This window comes from Diceros bicornis, chromosome 26 (assembly GCF_020826845.1).
Source record: "Diceros bicornis minor isolate mBicDic1 chromosome 26, mDicBic1.mat.cur, whole genome shotgun sequence".
In the NCBI taxonomy this organism is placed as follows: Eukaryota; Metazoa; Chordata; class Mammalia; order Perissodactyla; family Rhinocerotidae; genus Diceros; species Diceros bicornis.
Window position 1 is genome coordinate 1,168,811 of NC_080765.1, and position 20,404 is coordinate 1,189,214.

General features: G+C 49.3%; 1 long non-coding RNA gene across 1 annotated transcript in view; it reads right to left on the minus strand.

Annotated features, from left to right (window-relative positions):
* The window catches only part of LOC131422062 (uncharacterized), a 32,790-nt gene that overhangs the window by 4,930 nt on the left and 7,456 nt on the right, over positions 1-20,404 (minus strand). The gene's annotated exons all lie outside the window — the stretch shown is intronic.

Below are 20,404 nucleotides of genomic sequence, written 5' to 3' on the forward strand. Positions count from 1 at the left end.
CTGGGAGGGATCCGAGAACTCAGAGGTCCACAGAAGAGGGAGGACTTATCCAAGGTCACTCCAATGTCACTTCCAGTGCTAGAATCCAGGCTTAAACTTGGGTCTCCTGGCTGCAGATCCTTGGCCTGTGCCTGCCCCACAACTTATTCCTTCCTTGCTGGGGAGACGAGCCAGATAAAAGGTGCATGTTCGGGAACCACTGTGTCACCTGGATGGCCTCAAGCTCTCATGGTCCACCTGATAGCCAGAAAAACTCCTCAAGCCCCATCCCACTTATTCCTGAGGATTTTCAGGGTCTTCTATTTTCATGGCCACGTCTGGCTTCCAATTCTGCTCTCCTGGCTTCTTGTATCACTTCTCACAGTGGCTGTCTTCACTCAGTCTTGACTGCTCCTTACCCCCGTATGGGCACTCCTTGTGTCCATCAGGTGGAGCTAGATTCTGCTGCAATTACAAACAGCCCCCAAGTCTCAGTGGCTTAAAACAACAAAGATTGCTTTTTCTCTCACTCTGTGTGTCCATTGTGGGTTCCGCTCCACAACATTCTGACTCAGAGTCAGGGTCACAGGCTGATGGGTCTCCCACAATCAGGAAATTCACCAGTCCCAGGGCAGGGGAAGCAATGTGGCAAATGGTGCCTGACAGCACTGCTCACATTTCATTGGACAAAGTGAGTCACTTGAACACACTCAACTTCAGGGGCTTGGGAAGTACAGTCCTGTCCTGTCCTAGGAGGAGAACCAGAGTATCCAGGAAAGACCTAATGACACCCAACTGGCTCCTCTTTCAGTCCCCAAGCCCCTGACACCAGCCAAGTATAGACCAGACTTTCTGAAAGGCTTAGATACAGTAGAAGGGGTTTGCAGTACTGAAACAGAAAATGGCTTAAAGGTGAATAGAAGACATCCTTGCCCTCCTGTCACTCAGCCTTTCCTGCTACACGGATTTCTTGCTGACCTCCTCTCCTCACACTGGCCTCTCTCCACATGCTTCCAACACCATTTTGTTGGTGGTGGGGGTGTTCATAATCTCTTTATCTGCCAAGACCCTCGCCCCCGTCCAGTGATGTGTTGGAGCTGGCTTATACCAATTTGCAAGTTTGTTGTGAAATTTTCAAGACTCTTTCAAGCTTGTTATTCGCCCTTTGGTAGCTTAAAATGGGCCAAGGTTGGAATGTTTACACCATGGAAATCAGCCAGTGCTACCAGTCAGAGTTTTTTTTTCAGAGAGCTGGTCATTAATCCTTTACCAATATACCCTTGTATACACTTTCTTCAGGACCAGCTAAATACTTTGCTGGGTCCAGTGCAAAATGAAAATGCAAGGCTCTTAAGAATTTCAAGGCAACAACAACAGAGCCTGAAACCAGGCATTAGGCCCTTCTAAGCGGGCTGTGGACAGGTCACACATCAAGGACATTGGCCCTGTCTCTACTCCATGTATACTCTCCATCCCTGGAGCCCCCACCCACAGCCATGTCTCCCTAGAGGTAACGGGAGAGCATACCCAAACAAAAGTCTGCACAAAATTTATTAAGCAAAACTATCCAGCTCTGCTTCGTCTCTTCTTTTCCATCTAAACAGCCCTCTTGGGCCTTATCTTTTGTAACCAAAAAGCTCCAAGGACCATCTAAAACAAAGGGAGCATCCTCCTCTGAGAAGAATCCTCCGCTCCTCTAGAATCTTCAGTTTGGCACCATTTCATTGTTTTAATAGCTATTTTTCTCCCATTTATGATTGGAAGTAAGTTGGGATGGCTCAGGCAGCTCTAAAGGGCAGGGTAGGAGTTTAGAGATGGTGGTGATATTTTCCTGACTTTGTAGCACTCAGAATCCTGCAAGCCTGACTCTGCAAGAAACTGCAGAGATCTTTAGTTCAGGGTTTAAGGTAAAACTGTAGCCATGGAATCAGGTTTGCAAACCAACTTTGACATGGAGAGAGCCGCCTTGACCCCTCCCCAGTCAGCCCCTCTGCAGGGCCCACTCTGTGCCTTGAGTCCTGTTTCCCATGTTCCTCCTGCCATCCCCAACCCTGCTGTCCTGCACTCAACACCCTGTCGTACTCTGCATCTTTGTTCACACCATCCCCTCTGCTCCAATTCCTTCCATTCTATAACACACTTGCTGGGCTCCTTTTTTTCTTTGTGAGGAAGATAAGCCCTGAGCTAAAATCCATGCCAATCCTCCTCTTTTTGCTGAGGAAGACTGGCCCTGGGTTAACATCTGTGCCCATGTTCCTCCACTTTTATATGGGATGACACCACAACATGGCCTGACATGAGGTGCATCGGTGCAGGCCCGGGATCCGAACCCAGGCCGCCAGCAGCGGAGCTCGTGCACTTAACTGCTACACCACGGGGCCAGCGCAGTTGGGCTCCTATTTGTCCTGCAAAACCTCTGGGTAGCGCTTGTGGCTTCCATGGTGAGACCCTCCCACTGCAGGAGGTGTGCACCTTGTTGGAGTATAAGTTACCTCTGTGGGTATCTGACCCTCTTCTTAGGCTGGAAGCTCCTCCAGGGAAGGGATCTGACTTATCCACCTCTGGCTGTGTCTCACCCATGCCCAGCATGGTGCCCACCACAGAGACTCCATCAGGACATGCTGACAGGATTGGCACAAAGGGAGACAGAGATGGACATCTCTTAGGCTTGGAAGAGGCCAGAGGGAATGGAGAATGAAGGAGAGAGAACTGAGTTGTGTGGCAGATGTTGGAAAAGCAAGAAGTGCAGAGATCTTTAGCAAAACTTTGCTAACAAAAGAGAGAAAACCCAGGACTAATTCCTCCACCAATGACTGCACTGACTAAATGCATTCTGGATTAAAGACACTGTCTCCAGAGAGGGGACTGGGGTGTGGCAGGAGCCGATGAGCAGTGCTGCTAAGGAGTGTGACAAATGAGGGTTTGCCTCTGATGGGCCAAGAAGGTCAGACTGTGGGGTGGAAAGTGGGCAGGGCTCAGCTGAGACACCAGGCATTGACCCAGTTGGGCAGACAGAGCTGGACTCTAGCTGGCGAGTTGGGGTGTAAGCCAAATTCCAAACTCTCCATGGACATCGTTGACAAGGGTCAGCTGAGCAGGCCCTGATGTCAGCCAAGCAAACCCAGATCCAAAGCAAATGCATCCCCAGAAGGGACCTGCAGGATAAGGGAAAGGAGGCCTCTGCGATCTCAGTGGGGCTGGGGCTCCTGCCGCCATCCTGACACTGGTTTGTAGCAGGGTTGGGCCATGGTCCAAGGCTTCTGCAGGGTCCCCAGGCTCACAGCTTTCCAGAGCTTTGCCAACCTGGCCCAATCCTTAAATCAGATTCCCAGACTGCCAGTGTTGCCTATGCAGGGAGCAGAGTGCCTGACCTGACGGCATCTGGTTTTTGCTCTTGTCCCTGGGGAGTAGATGTCTCGTAGACGTATCTGAGAAGAGCGCCATCAGTTTTACATACAGACTAGTCTTACACACACACACACACACACACACACACATCCCTCCAGCCTAAAGAGAAAAGGATACCACGTGCAGATACCAGAACTGGCAAAGACAGCAGACTGGCATGAGGGTGATGACATCAGGACAGTAAGGGTGCTGACTGGGCATTCACGTGTCTTTGAGCTCTCCACGAGCCTGTGTGTGAGTCCCTTAGCTCTTTAGAGTTCAGATCCAAGAACAGCCATTTTTTCATGTGCCAAGGGTCTCAGAGAATCGAAAAAATAGAAAAGCCTGCATCAGCAATGCATATTTCTCCATTAGATATTTTCAGCCGCTCTTCAAGCACAGGCCGGGGCAGTTTTAGTAACCCAGAATTGGAGAGAGGGTAACTGTCCCATTTTGCTTTCAAAGTGCTCCATTCACTCAATTGTCAGAGCCCATTCATCCTGCGGTTCAGCAAGTGGCCTTGAGGGGACAAAGCCACGTGCCCTGAAAAGAGAGCAGAGCTGGCTCTGTGGCGTGTTTGTGATTTCCTGAGCTACTATCTTTGGACGTCTGCCACACAGCTCAGGGATGTCTCCACCCATTTAGCACCTTCCACTCCTGCTCTTGTTGTACTGAGGGAGTGAGACCCCAGGGTGGGGGTTTGCCCTCAGGCAACACACTGCTGGGAGAGGGGACAGCCTCCTGTGACACATCCCCGAGGAGGACAACACCAGGGGCCTCCAACAGCCAAAGTGCTGGGTCATCACAGAGGAGGGAGCAGAGAGCACACGTGGACAATGGGACCAGGGAGGGGCATCTGATGTGGCAGAGAAAGACAGAGACCACGGCAGGGAGATGAGGACAGGCTCCTAGGCTGGGGCTGCCCTGACTCCCGGGGGGGTTCACACTTTCTCTCTGGGCCTGTTTTCCTGTCCACAAATGGGGTGTACGACAGAGTCCCTATGGCATCCCCTATGTCGTTCAGCTCAAACCCCAGACACACTGGAGAAGTTCCCAGTTCTCCAGGGTGGTAGGAGATGGGGTTTATGAGCAGAGGCAGAGGAGGAACAGTTGGGAGGGGAGGGGGCTGCAGGAAGTAGCAGAAGTCTCTCTGGCATCCTTACAGCTCACCCTGGAGAGGAGACTCAGGCTGTGTTCTGGAGCTGGCTGGCTGGGGAGCATGGGTGGAGAGGAGGATGCTGGGAGGGGAGCCACAGCAAATGTGGCTGCCAGGGGTGCTCAGAGGGCCATTACCCAGCCTGGTGCTAAGCTGCCAGTGAGAAGGCATGTTTCCCAGTGCTCTTTAGGTGGTGACAGGGCACTTGCATGGGAGAATCTGGGTGTTTTTGCTTTTCTGTTTTCCCTCAAAATGGGGTTGTGGAGAGCTAGCATTTACTGAGCACCTTCTCTGCATCAGGCCCTCAAATTGTCCCATTACTTGCAGGGGTGACCTCATTTCACCTTCAGATTTTCCAGGAAAGACCTGAAGTTAAGAGATGTTAGGCATCTTGCTGAAGGTCACACAGCTGAGAAGCAGCATAAGGCGGATTTGAGCCTGCTCTGAGTGGGTCTCAAGCCTTAGCTCTTTTCACACCATCAGTGGCATTTCCTCTGAATTCTCTAGAGCCCTGAGTTCCTCTAAGATCCTTTAGGGTCACCCCAGCAGGTGGGCACTGAGGGTGCCAGGAAGGCTGGCAGCGAGAGCAGCTCCCATCCTCTGCCGGCTTCTGGGGAGTGTGACCCATGTTTAGAAAAGCCTGTGTTTGGTGTAGAGCTCTGCTGTCACCATCTTGAAATTTTGTCATTTTTTAAAGAAGGGATCCTGCATATTTGCTCTGCACTGGGCCCCACAAGTTACATAGTCTATCCCGCTGATGTGGTTTTCACATAAGGTGTCACTTGAGAAAGGTGTTTGCTGCTAGAGTCCCACGGACGGTGGCAGCCCCTGCCCTCTCCCTGGGCCCCTCAGCTCTGCTGGGACTTGGGGGCAGAGGCCCTTTGAGGGGCAGGAACTCCATGGCCGGAGCTTATACTGTGCTTCCTCTGTCAGTGAGGCCATTGTGTGTTTGCACCACATCTTTACCAAGGCCCAAAGACCTGCATCTCCAGCTGGCCCACTGGGGCCTGGGTGAGCAGCCAGCCCTGGCAGAGGTCCCCAGCCACCACCTGAGAAGTCCCTCTCCAAGGCCCACTCCTCCAGGCTGGCGGCACTTCCATCCTCCCCGACTGTAACAGTAGCCCCTTAAAAACTCACATAATCCCTCAGAGGGAGCAGAAGAGGAAAGACAAGTTGGCAAAAGCTGTTTTTCTAGGAAGAAGAGATATTTTTAGTTTCTTATCTATTTTCCCTTTTAAAAATAATATATATGAACACATTTGAGAAAATTTGACTATCTAGAAAAGCAGAAAATGTTAAAAGCTATATCAACCATAGTTCTCCTTCTCAAAGATAACCACTGTAAACACATTGATGTGTTTTCCTCAAACTTTTCTATACACAGATCTTGGGATTCCCCCCCCATTTGATTTACATAATGTCACACATATGAATATTGAATTTGAATATTAATGTGTTTTTTTTTTACTTAAGATTAGCACATGCTTTTTGATGGCTGTATGATGCTCCAGTACCTGTGAGCATGCCCTCATCCATGTAGCCATCTCCCATCATTGGCTCTTACAGTTGTCGCAACTACTAGAAACACTCATCTCTGCATCTGAAATGTTCATATGAGAGAGCGTCTCCTTGGGACAGGTTTCCAAAAGTAGAATGACAAAGAAAAGGTAGAAGCACGGTCAAGGCTCCCACTCCGTTCACCCTGCGTCACTGCTCTCCGAGCTGGCTGCACCGTCCTGATGGCCCCGAGGGCTGCACAGCAGGACCCCTGCATAGCGCCTCTCCCACACTGAGTGTGACCCTTTTATTGTTCACTTTCCTAAGTCAGAGAGCCCCGCTTTTCCCCAAGGTCACAATGAGAAGACTACCTAGAAGGAAAAGGTCTGCACTTCCTGTAGTTGCGTCATTGAAGGTGCTGTCCCTTGGGTAGTGTAAGAGCTCCTACTTAAGAGTTTATCGCAAAGGAAGTACGTTTTTCTTTTTTAATGGAGTTTATAAGCAGAGGTTTCAGTGGGTTCATCCCTGCCAATCAAGTATTGAAGGGCAGGTTTGGGGAGATTGGCTGGGCTTTCAGGGGCTGGAAGGCAGGGTATTGTGTATCCAGGAGGTTGGGACAGAGCGGGCCAGCAACAGACCCACCTTGCTGAACCTGGGGAGGCATGGAAGGACAGGGACACACAGATAAAGGGACGGAGAGCTGAGGGGACATGACCCGGGAGGGCATGTCATGTGCGGAGAAGCCCTGGAATGGGGGACTCAAGAGAGCTGGTTCCAGGCCAGCTACTGATTCACCTTATGACCACGGATGGGTCACTTCTGTCACTGGTGGGGCACTCTGGGAGGCCTCTTGGGGGAGCCAGGGCTGAGGGGGATGTGGAGCTGCAATTCAGTTACCACAGAGGCCTCAGCTGAACCCCCAAAACTCCGGAGCTGGGTGGCCCTTCAGACCCTTCAGGCAGTGGGGCACACCACAGCACCCACAACAGCCCTCTCCGACCTTCCAATACACAGGTGTCAGAGTAGACAGAGCCCCATCTCTATAAAGATCTGTGACTCTGATGTGGTCCCAATGCCTGGGGCCACCTATCTGGCCCTGGATAGGGCAGTGGTGTCAGTCATCCCCAAAGGCAAGGGTGTCTCTGGGTGGGAGGTCTGAGCCTGGCCTTGACCTCCGTGGGTGGGGCTGGGTGACCGAGGGTTTGTGGGGCATCTCACCGAGCAGACCTGTTGGCCATCCTGCTGCCCGTGTTCAATTTCTATCAGGAGCTAGTATCCAGCCAGCAGTACAGCCTGCAGACCCTGGCCAACTGCAAGCAGAACAGTGACTGACAAGCTGCTGAAGCACTATGAGGCCAAACTGACTGCAAGGAGAGAGTTTTGGAGACCTTCCTTACTGACCCCATGTTCCAGCTGGCATTTAGCCCTGTCCTTGAGGGCAAATGCACGGGGAGCCCACTGGGGGCCATGACAGTGAGGGCCACATCTGGGAGGAAGCCACAGCTGGGGGCACCAGGGGGCCATGGCCGGGAGAGCCCAAGCCCTAACAGGCCCCAGCTCTGGGCTGCCTGGAGAATGGGGTTAGAGCCAGCCCCTGACCTAGTGGACCACAGGCCTGTCCAGCTCCACAGAGCAGGCAGTGTGGGAAGGCGAGGGGGAGCTCCTGGTCCTGAGCCCACCTCCAGGCCCTTCCTCTTGCTGGCTTAGAGCCTCAAGCTCTGGGCTCTTGCCCTAGACAAGACCCTGGAAAAGTCTCCACATTAGAGTCTGAGATCAGAAGTGCTGTGTGTATCCGTCCTCAGCCCTGCTCATGGGAGTGCTGGGAGTTCAGAGAACCATCCTCCATCTGCTTTCTCTCTCCCTCTCTACATTGCTGCTTTCTCTGACTTGCTTCATCACAGTCTCTCTTGTTCCTCATCTTTGCCTCTGTCCCTCTCCCCCTGCCTCTCCCTCCTGCAGATTCCCAGGCACATTCTGACACTGCACGAGCTCCTGGCCCACTTTTCACATGCACATCCAGCCAACAGCCTGGACGACGCCAGGGCTAAACTGGGGGGGTTGTCTGGGTGAGCTCGCCTCCCGGGTGCCCCCGCCAGTGGACAGGCCAGGGCTGAGGATGCTCCCCAGCGGGAGTTTGCTGAGCCCCAGATGGTAAATCTCATGTTCAGGTTAGGATCCCAGGAGGTGGTGTTTGGGGGACCCCCAGCCTGCCCCACCTGGAAGCAGGGTCCCCGGAGCAATCTGAGTTCACAGCTGAAGCCCAGGGGGCAGTTGGTGGGACGGTGTGGGTGGTGTGCTGTCCCTGGCACAGTTGTGGTTCGAAGAAGGGCCCTGGGCACTCACGTGGGCCCATCTGCCAGGATGGGGATCGGCCCAGGGACTCACAGGCACTCTGCCAACTTCCTCTGTTCTCCAGTGTCAGTGTCTCACAACCTGTGGTATAGGAGCCCCAGAGGGGAGCCTGGGTGGTGGGCATTCATGAGCCCAAGACTGCAGTCAACAGCAGGCAGTGTCACAAGTGGGCAAGCCCATGACTTGTCCAGTGTCAGAGGCCCCAGCCCTCTGGTCAAGGCCCCTCCGCTGCCCCTCTTTCAGTCTCCAAAGCCCAGGGGGAACCTTCCTCTGCCAGGGCAGAAGCAGGGGGACCAGGGAGGAGGCGCCTACAACAGCCCAGGCAGCAGTTGACGGTGGCCTGCACCAGGTGGTGGCAGTGGAGGTGAGGAGGAGGTTCACATTCAGGGTGTGTTTTGAAGATGGAACCAACAGGAGTTTTTGATGCATTAGATGTGGGGAGAGAGAAGATGGGAGTCAAGGGCGATTCCAGAGTTTTTGGCTGAGAAAGCAGAAGGTTAGAGTTGCTGCTAACGGGGATGGAGAAAGGTGCAGGAGGGGCAGGTGTGGAGGGGGAATCTTTCTTGTTTCATTGGAGCTTAACTGGGGGCATGTTGAACTTGAGATGGATAACAGTGGTGGAGAGGACAAGAAGAGAGCAGGGCATTTGAGTCTGGAGTGTAAGGGAGTGAGCCATTCGGGAGCCATCAGCTCGGAGTTGGGATTATAGTCACAAGACTGGTGAGATCACCAGGGGAGTGAGTTTAGGCAGGAACGAGATGTGCACCATGAGCTAGGCCCTGGGCTCTGCACCTTATGGAGGCCAAGATATGATGAGCAGCCTTGTACTCAGTGATGGGCTGCCAGAAGCTGCAAAGGAGGGTCGGTCTGCAGCGTGTGAGGTGCTGTCCCAAGCTCTGCCAACCACTCAGTGCCCTAAATGGCTTCCCGAGTCCAGCAAGCGGCAGCCACTAGGGCCACGGATCCCAGCTGGGCAGAGAGAGGACCAGGCTGGACCAGGGCAGGGCACAGGCCCCGGAGAGGAGGTTCATTCAGGGAGCAGATGTAATCAGAGCGTGATTGTAGACTAACAGAAACCATTGTGGGGTGGGGACCCCAGTCCTCTCGTGTCGCAAGTAGCCAAATCCTGCACACTTCCCCAAGGAGAAGACTTGGGACACCAGCGAGGCTCCTCATCCCTGCGGGATGCCCTGTCCTGGTGCGGGCAGCGGTGAGGAAGGCACATGGGTGCCAAGGCATTTATTCTAAGATCCTGATCCCCTTTCCCACAGCCTACTCGTCCTTTGTCCCACCTGATCACCTGTACCTGGCCTGAACACAGCCCTACTGGCACAGAAGAGTGTTTTCCTATCAGCCTGACAGCAGCCCTTTCATCCTCCTCTCTCCCTCTGGGGACTGAGGCAAGCTCCCAGCCCGGCAGGAAGCCATCAGATAAGAAACCCTCCCTGGCTGTGCTCAGAAACACTCCTCCCCTGGGGCTGGCTCTCTCCTACCTCTGGCCTTTGTCCCGCTTTTTCTCCTGAACCTCATCTCTTGGGCTCACTGTAACCCAGGTCATCAGTTCCAGTTCCCCCGGGAGCCTGCGGCCCTGGGAACTCCTCCCCAGCTGCGTGGACGGTGTGGTTCTCAGCACAAAACCCAGCCGGGGCTGGCAGGAGTCCTGAGCAGCTGCAGCTGGCACTTGTCTAACAGTGAAACTAGTGTTGCTACTCTGGGATCGCCCCCTTGTTTGTAGCAAATACAGCCCTCCTCAGCAAAATCCCCACCCTCTTCAAAAGAAATGGTTCTGCTTACTTTTGCTCACCTCCAAATATGAGTCCATCTCCAGGGAACTAGCATATCTTTGAAAGGTGCCTCCCTAGAAGAGGGCTAGGGCCTGGGTTGCTGAGAGCATTGCTGGGAGTGACGGACTGAGGCTCCTAAGGAAGATACCCCATCTCCATGACCCAATCTGATAACCAGAAAACAACGGATGATAATAGTTTTATAATAACAACTTTGAAACCAGTGATAATAGCAACAGTGATCACTGCCCTTTATTCAAGCACCTGCCGTGTGGGCTGGGCCTGAGCTCAGCACGTGAAATGCGTTGTCGGGGGAAGAGAGAATCTCCCTCTGCCCTTTTCCTTAAGGTTCTTAAGGCTGGCCAAATAATTAACAAGACAGGTTAGCAGGAGAAAATAATACCAAGTTTAATAACATGTATACATGGGAGAAAGCAGGGACACTGCGTTTCTCCACAATAGCAGAAATTCTCATCTTAAATACCATGTTCAGCCAATGACAAAGGAGGATGTTGGGGGTGGGGGTGTCAGTTACAGGAGATTATCACTAAAGCACTGTAAACAAGAGTAAGGTTTATTATGCAGTTTTAAGGCCTCACCTTCCACATTGATAAGTTTCTAGAAATGAGGTCATCCCCCCTCTTCCCAATACAGAGAGGGAGATACCTTTACAAATGGAAACTTCCCTTGTAAATGATTGTCTGGCAACTCCTCACAGGGCCATCCAGAGAATGTGGCCAGAGAGACAGAACTTCCGATAAGATGGGCTTGTTGGTGCCTTTTCTATTGTAACCTCTGTCCTACATTATCTTTATAGCAGTCATGATAATAACTCCTTCCTGAAACAGATCTTTTGTTTTAAATTCTTTAGGCAGTTTGGGAGGGGAAACTCAAATATTCTTCCTGAGTTCCCTGAGTCCTTATTGTCTTCAGCTCGAAATAATCCACATACCAGAGTGGTGCTTCCTGGGGTAGCTTGCCCTGAGCACCATCAGCGTCCTCTTCCATCCTCACTCTGACCTTCTACAGGTGAGCAAACTGAGAGTCAGAGGGGCCCAGTAATTGCTCATCACGCTGAGTTCATTAATCACGGATCCAGCTCAACCAGTGTCATCTCTCATTGCTGGGAGGGTTAAATTGGACAGTGTCTACTACCACACACATTAACCAGCCCTCTTGGTGATCTGGTCGTGCTTGTAGAATTTGAGGCATCAGCAGACAAATAAGAGGTTTTGTGCTTTTCTTGGAGTAGGTGGGGTACTTTTTCCAGACGCTCCTCCCCACAAAATTACTAACATCCTAAGATTCCTGAAAACCCACCAAGGCTCTGAGCAAAGTTGGCAACTCACAGGCCTCTTTTCCCACCAATGCTATTTTTAAAAAGCAGTTAAATGGCGCCACCTGCTGGAGGAGGAGTGTTGCAGCAGTCAGAACAGGACAAATAGGAGAGTTGTCCTTATTCTCAGACTAAGGGGCAAGGTGTGTTCTACTTCCCCCCAGAAGTGCTGGAGCCTACGGGAGTCAGTCTTTCCATGAGCCAGTGCGATTGCCAGGTGCTCAAAAACTAAGCCATTCCAGGGCCGAACATTAAGGAAGCAACTGTATAAAGTGCATTGGAGGAGGGGTGGAAAGAGTAAGTGCAAAGGCCCTGAGGCAGGATGGGTGGGTGGAGTTCGATGGATGGAGATAAGACCAGTAGTGGTGTGGGGCACAGAGTAATGAAGAAATGTTGTTTCCTGTACTCCCGTCCTCCTCTCAGTTTTGCCGTCTCTTTTCCACGTGGTTCACACTTTCAGATCAGACCTGCTTTCTAGCTATTAATCTCCATTTCCTTCTCTCTGAAATAAGAACACCTGTCTCCTTGGGCTGTCAGAAGGATGATGTGAGCTCATGCCCATAGAGTGCCCAGCACAGCAGGTATTCAATATGCATGCTCTTTCCCCCTCCGTGACCACAGTCTCCACCTGAGCATCTTGGGTGCCAGGCCTTCTTCCTAGGTCTGGCCAGAGGCCCGGCATTCCCTTCTCCCTGAGAGGTGGGGGCAGCCTGTCTCTGACTTATTTTCTGTCCCCACAGGATAATGCACAATGAAGTAAACGAGACAGAGATCATCCAGGAAAACATAGCCATGGAGTGCATGATCATCAAAGGCTATGAGACCCACCTGGACACCAGCCAGACTTTTGTGAGACAGGGCATGGCACCCTGCCTCCCCCCAACCTCAAGGTAGGCCCCAGCAGTGGTGGCATTCGGGGACACCACCAGTTGGTTTGGCTACCTTGTGCCAAAAACCTGCCAACATGATTGCGGAGTATTCCAGGGCTGCTGGAGGAATGTGACAGCTGTATGTAGATGTCGGTATCTGCACACATGGATGCAGATATTACTGGTTTTCACAGTTCCCTTCTCTCCAGATGTACACATGATTCTTCCCAGATGCCCTTGATGTGTCTGTGGATGTCACAGTAAACACTGACATGTCCTTTTGGGGAGAGAGGAGTGGAGGATGAAGACAGATACTGATTGGCCCCGTGAATCACAAGCATGTTCAGCATCCGAGGGGAAGTCGTGTGGGTCAGTCCCTCTGTCCCTTGCTCATCATCCTTTGCCCCTTGCGGGAGGCCGTGATCATAGCAGTTCTCACGGGTAGGAGGTTGCCTTCACCCTCAGCCTCCACTCTCCTTGGGAGCTGTGTTTGAGAGGCACAACCCTGTGAGGGGGCAGCTAGAGGCTGTGACTGAGGGGACTGACTTCCAACTCGAAGACGTTAGAGCCACTAGGACTTTGAGAGTCAGCTCTTCAGATTCCACTTGCTGTGGGACCCTCAGCTTCTGCTTGCGTGCCCCCGAGGTGACCTCCACCTCAGATGGGCCTCCTGAGTTCCTTCTATCCAGCCCTGGGACTCTCTGAGCAGATGAAAAGCTCGCCAGACCCTCGTGCGCCCTGCGCAGCTGCCTTTGGCCCCTGCTGCCCTTAGCAAGGGTATTGTTGACTTGGAGTTCTGTCCTGAGCCCCTCTGTGTGGCCCCTGTGCCTTTTCCCTAGGCTGACCCTGTGACCTGCTGGGCCCAGAGCCAGCCTCCCTGTGTCCTGGCTCCAGCTGAGCTGCATTGGGTCCAAGTTGGAAGTGCCCCAAAGAATGACCTCTCCTGAGGTGGGCAGTGTCACCACAGTCCAGGAATCTGCTCCATTGCCCTGAGCCCAAGCATTTCCTCCCCTCCTGAGGGGCTTGGACTTGAAGACCAGACAAGGGGGCCCAGCAAGGTTCCTGGCAGTGATGGATGTGGGCAGGAGGCAGAGCAGGCCTGGGGAGATGGAGCGTCAGGGAGGGCTTCCAGAGGAGGCATCACTGGAGTCGAGTCTTGAAGGGTAAGTAGGAGTGCACAGGGTGGAAGGGTGAAGGATGCGGCTCCTTCCAGGCCAAGGAGCAGCACTCAGGAGCCACAGGTAACTTGCCCTAGAACTAGAGTGGGAGCAGAGAGGGGAGGCGGTGGTAAGGAAGGAGAAGTGCTGGAGCAGCCTGCTGGCGGGCCTTGAAAGCCTGAGTCCCGAGGACAGTGAGGAGCTGGCGGAGTAAGTGGGGAAAGGAGGCCTGGAGCATGTCTTAGGGGAGCTGGGATGGCAAATGTGTTCATCACAGTCCCCTGCTCTGCCCGGGAGTGGCTTCCGAGTGCACATTGTTGAGGACTGGGGGGCTCTCTGGGCTCTGCAGCCCAGCATGTCGTGACTGATGGGTGATGTCTGCTGCGGCTGTGTGTGGCAGCAGGTGCCCTGTGTCTCTTGCTCATCCCTCTGGGTCAGAGCCAGCCCCACACTTGTCCAGACTCCACCCTCCTCCAGACCCAGCCCTAAAGAGGTACAGCCTTTTAGATACAGGATACAACCTTCCTTAGAGAGGGAGTACAAACAATACCCTAGTTGGCCTAAATTCAGCCACCAGTTAAGAAAGCCTTCAGGTTCAACAATATACTTATCTTAATTTCAATCACAGAAACTAACTCCTAATCTAATACTGCATTAATCTATTAATTCATAGAAGTAGTACTGTTACTATAAGCAACAAGAATTATTTCTCCTTGCATAATCTTATAACAGATAATCACCAAAAGTTAACAATAAAATAAACTCAACCCAATAATTATTTATTACATTAATTGTTAACCCAACACAGGTAGGCATTCAAGGAAAGATTTAAAAAAGTAAACTCTGCAAACACAGCCCCCACCTGTTTACCAAAAGCATCTCCTCTGGCATTTCTGGTGTTACAGGCACTGCTTGCCCAGTGACACGGTGTAAAGGCCGCAGTGACTGGACCCTGCAAAGGCAGCATCATCATTTGTTGTCTAAATGAGGACTTGTAATAACAGCCACTCGAGGGTTTTACTCTCTTTTACTTTTAATCAGTGAAAGTGACCTTTCCCTGAAGAGGCAGGAATGACAAAATAAGACAAGAAGACCCTGTGGAGCTTCAATTAATTCAAAAAAAAAAAAAAGTAAGCCAAATCAAGGGATAACAAATCTTAAATGGACTAACAATTTTGGTTAGGGTGACCTCAGAGAAGAAAATAACCTCTGAGTGATTAGACCAACTAGTCAAAATATTTCATCACTTATTGATCCAAAATATTGATCAACAGAACAAGTTAGCCTCGGGATAACAGCACAATCCTATTCTAGAGTCCATATCCACAATAGGGTGTATGACTGCGATGTTGGATCAGGAAATCCCAGTGGTGTAGCCACTATTAATGGCTCATTTGTTGAATGATTCAAGTCCTATGTGATCTGAGTTCAGACCAGAGTAATCCAGGCAGTTTCTATCTATTCCATATTTCTCCCAGTAAGAAAGGGCAAGAGAAACAAGGCGTACTTTACAAAAGCACATTCAAACTAATAGATGATATAATCTTAATCTAATATATATATGTATATAGCCCTGCCTATGAACGGGGTTTGTTAGGCTGGCTGATTAATTGAATGAAACGTAAACCTGTATAGCCAGAGGTTCAATTTTTCTCCCTAACAGCATGTTCATAATCAATCATCTTTTATTAATTGTCCCCAATCTACTTTCCATAGCATGCCTTACACTAATTGAATGAAAAGTATTAGGTTATATATGACTTCGTAAAGGACCACACATCATTGGCCCCATGATCTGTGGAGACAACAGTATTTACATCAGTGTCACAAGGCCATCAGCTGGAGTTCACACTGGAAAACGTACCCAGGAAGACAGCCTACAAAGGACCCATTAGCACACAACAGAACAAGTAATGTGGACTTTTGTCGATGACCCTGTGAAAACATACCTGGGAAGACACCCTACAAAGGACCCACTAGCACACAACTGAACAAGTCATGTGGACTTTTGTCGATGACCTAGTATTTAAAATGGTAGGATAAAGATGCAGGACTCTAAAGTGTTCATGGAAATGCTGAATGCACAACTCAGAAATAAGGAATAATCGACAAGGTAAACCAACTTCAATAGATTTATAATTGCTTACATGTACACAGGAAGAGTTTTTGCTGAACAATTAAGTATTCGTGTATTTGTCTTGATGAAAACATGAAACTTTATGTTGAATAAAAATGGGCCATTTTCCTGTATTAGTACATTACTACTCATCATTTAGTCAATTTCTATAGTTAATGGAGTTATGAACATAATTACAAAGTCATGCATCCATCAGAAAACAACTATGAATGAATCTGGAAATTGTAGGGCCAAAAATAATGTTTTCAATATTATGTATTAGAACATGTATATACATAACCAGGATGAGAGAAAACTTTGATTAAAGGAGATTAAAATGTAATCTAATCTTAAAAGAGTAAAAAAGGTGTCAGTCCTGGGAGACTGGGGATAGGCAGTAAAATTTCACAGAATTCTGAGACTGGAAATGGGCCATTCCCTACTTTCATTTTTTTATTGTCGTTGCCAAGGGAATTTTTCCACAAAGAACAGAGAGATGGAGGGGAAAGAAGACATGGAAGGATATTACAGACGTGAGAAGGTTTCCATTTTCAAGACACCTTAGAGCAGCCAGGTGTCTATATTCTAGACCATGTAACCACAAAGAATTTCCCCTGGCAGATGCCTTCTGTAGCTCTTCCCTCCAAATTTACACTCATTGCTCCTGGTGAGATCATCCTAAATGAGAACAGGCTGGGAGAAACACAGAGCTGCCTGGAGGAAAGCCCATCTTGTAAATTGACCCTGTGCTGGAGCTGGCTGGGCAGAGGACAGGAGCTGCACGATGGATACCGACCCCTCTTCAGTCCAGGGACTTTCTTTTATTGCCCAAAGCACTGGCTGTAACACTGAAGTTCGCTGAAGGCCAATGGGATGAGGTGTAAGACTAAGGTGTCGATAAAACACATGATGCAACATGTTTTCATATGTAGCAATATGTGCACAACTAGGGAGAAGGGCCCTAAAGTCTTTATGATCCTTAAGGGGAATTTGACTCACACCAATTTAGGGATCATTGGCAATAATGTGTCATGTAGAAGAAGGATCGTCAATCTAAACGAACTTATTCACACACTCAGTGTCCTAGTCTGTATGGGATGTCATAACAAAAATACCATAGACTGGGTACTTTATTTTTTTTGCTGAGGAAGATTCACCATGAGCTAATATCCATGCCAGTCTTCCTCTATTTTGTATGTTGGTCACCCCCACAGCATGGCTGCTGATGAGTGGTATAGGTCTGTGTCCAGGAACTGAACCCATGCTACCAAGAGGAGCTCACTGAACTTAACCAGTAGGCTGTGGGGCAGGCCCCTAGACCAGGCACTTTTGGGGTTCCTTTTGTGTGTGTGAGGAAGATCAGCCCTGAGCTAACATCTGATGCCAATCCTCCTCTTTTTTGCTGAGGAAGATTGGCCCTGGGCTAACATCTGTGCCCATCTTCCTCTACTTTTTTATGGGATGCAGACAGAGCATGGCTTGACAAGCTGTGCATCGGTGTGTGCCCAGGATCTGAACCTGCAAACCCTTGGGCCACCATAGCGGAGCACCCACACTTAGCCACTGCACCGCCGGGCCATCTGTAGACTGGGCACTTTTAACAACAGAAGTGCATTCCTCACAGTTCTGAAGACTGGGATGTTCAAGATCTAGGTTCAAGCTGATTTGTTTTTGGTGAGAGCTCTCTTCCTGGTTTGCAGAAGGACAGCTTCTTGCTCTACCCTCATCTAGCAGAGAGAGCTCTGGCCCTCCATCTCCCTATAAGGGCACTAATCCCATCATGGGGGCTTCACACTCATGGCCTCATCTAAGCTAATTAACTCCCAAAGGCCCCACTTCCAAATACAATCACTTCGGGGATTAGGATTTTAACTTATGAAATTGGATTACGTAGACATTCAGTCCATAGCATTCATGAAACCAACAATTAACACATATTTATAGAAGTCATACAGCCCCAACTGAAGAATGTTCTGGAGATCATGTGGCAAATGATACAATGTCTTTCCCTTTACAGAGTCTTCTAGTGGAGGCAATAAAAATTAACAGCCAAACAAAGCTTGTGATATTAAAAAGCTAACATAGACCAATTATGACAGATTGTATTTACAATTGTTTTCTGGTAAGACAGGTCTGATTATCAGAGTCCAGATTAAGCAAATTCCCCTGGGTGAGGGCATGTGTGGCTATCTCACCTAAAAAGGCTCTTTCCTTTTTGAAATTTTATTTCATCTAGTCCTGTTTGCTTCCACATCCCTTTGGTGTTTTCAATCTTACAGTATTTATTAAATCAACGTTTAATTGTTGCTCTGCCTTTACCACAACTGACTGGAAGCAGAAGTTACTGGACTTGGCTGAAATGAAATTTCAGTTCATTTTTCCTCCTCTTTCTGCTCAGACTCTCTTCTCTCACTGTTGAAATAGCAAATGCCTTAGGGGAGAAGCCACGTGGAGCTGGTGCTCACAATCTTCTGCTTCCCTCATCTCAGAGATTGTAGACCCCCAAGTCCTGTCTGCACGGGATGTTCTAAGACCCCTCAAACAGCTGTTCTGTGTGCATTGTACAGCTTTTCTAGCTGCCCCAGGAAAGCTACTCAATAAAAGTGGAAGCTGCATTAATTTTACCCTGAAATGTTTTAAACCAATGAGCATTTGTCATTTTTCAATGAGTATTTCTATAATTTTATAAGAACATTTAAATAGGAATTTTAACAGCAATAATGGCTGTTCTTTGGCCAGAATTCCATGTCATTCATTGTTTGAAATTATATCTAAGCTTTGATGGACTATCCTCAGTGCCTTTTAAAATATCACTGTTCCTTACATTTAAATATCTTGTGATGGGTTTGTATCAGTCACCTCTTTTGTACCATTTCAGATCCTCTTGGGTCTTCCTATCCTTGAGTCGTATGTCATTTAGCAACCAGCTTTGTAGGTATCATATTTGTTTTATGCAAGTGCCTCCTGACTGCTCCTCACATTTTGTCCCTGTGCCCTCTGCCTCTCCCTCTTGCCCCGGGGTGTCCATGTTGATGCTGAGGTGTGAAAAACTTCCTGATCAAGACCACACATGCACGGCCGTGCTCCTTGTTGTGTGGAGGTGTGTGTGTTCAGCAATTCTGTATGGTCACAGGGTGCACAGCTATTATGGCATCTATGTGAAGGTGTGTTTTGTTGATGTCTGTGTGTGTTTAGAGAGTTCAAGTCACCGTGGGCTCTGAGACAGTGAGTGGTCTGTAAGTGTGTGAGTTTGTGTGTATGTTCTGAGTATCAGTGTGCATTATCAGATGTAGTTTACAGACTGAATGCTGATGGTCATTTACAAATAGTGTGTATGTGGGTGTGGGTGTGTTGTCAGCATTTCCATGTGTTCAGAGGATGTCTGTCATTGTGGGAATGTGTGGAATAAGTATGTTGTTACAGATCAGCATGGGCACCAACACTGTTTGCCTGTTACTAGTTCAACACTCAACACCCCTGAAGAAACATTGAGTCCAGACATTCACAGGTCCCATCAGGCCCACAGAGATCCTACTCAGCTGTTTTCTTCCCATCACAGAAATATGAACAGGTAGCCAAGGACCACTTGATATTTGAGAAAATCCTCTAGCATGAAAAATGGAGCAAGAAACACATACACTGAAGTGAAGGACTAAAGGAGAAGCAAGGAAATCCAGAGATCATAGTGAAACTTCAATTGCATATCTAGTAACATCGTCAAAACAATTAGACATGGGCCGGTCCCATGGCCTAGTGGTTAAGTTCAGAGAACTCTACTTCAGCAGCCCAGGCTCCGTTCCTGGGCATGGACCTACACCACTCATCAGTGGCCAGGCTGTGGCCCACATACAAAATAGAGGAAGAGTGGCACAGATGTTAGCTCAGGGTGAATCCTCATCATCAAAGAAAAAAAAAAAAGAAGATAAAACATCCATTAAGTGTATATATATATATGTATTGATGTTACTGCACAATATTGGGGTTCTCTTGCCCAATGCACATTAAAAAAGCCAGTTATTTTGGCATCAGCTTTTGGGAAAAGAATTGTAGCTTTATTTTTGTGAGATTTATCTGCAAGGAGACAGGGGCCATGTGTCTGTCTCAGATCTGTCTCCCCGATCCAGGGCTTGGGGCACAATTTATGGGATGAAGGGCAGGGCAGTCTGACATTTGGAAGTAGATGATTGAAAGCAAGGAGAAGTGAGGTAATTGATGATCTTCACAAGCAAAGTCAAGCTTTGTGGCTCTTCATCGGATGTGTGTTCAGAAATTGGCAGTGTTACGATGATCTGAGGATGGAGCTTTTAGCTGCTTGATGTCAAAAATATCATTTATCGAGCATTTGCGCAGGTGTAGTTGATGGGTTGGTGGTGTCAACTGGCCTGAACTGGACTAGGGGTCTCAGTTCCTGAAAGAAAACTCTTAACTACTCTGTTGATAAGATGGGGTCAGTTGAACTGGTCCTGGAGGACCCATGGTTATGTTGAATATATATGCATATGCCTGAGATTATCTATATGTGTGTTAAATGTAGAATATATGCAAAACCAGGCTCTAGTGAAAGTGGTCAGGACAGATTTTAATCAGTAATATACCACTGCAATAGGGAAGAGGGAACAGGGTGAACTGAACTCAAATTTGATTTGTACAGAGGTGACTGGGCATTTGAAAGGGAGAATGAGGGAGCAGGCAGAGGGGTGAGCAGGGGCTCAGTAGAGTCAGGGAGGGAAAAGTTACAGAGTGTTGGTCAGTGCAGTGTAATCTGGCCAGT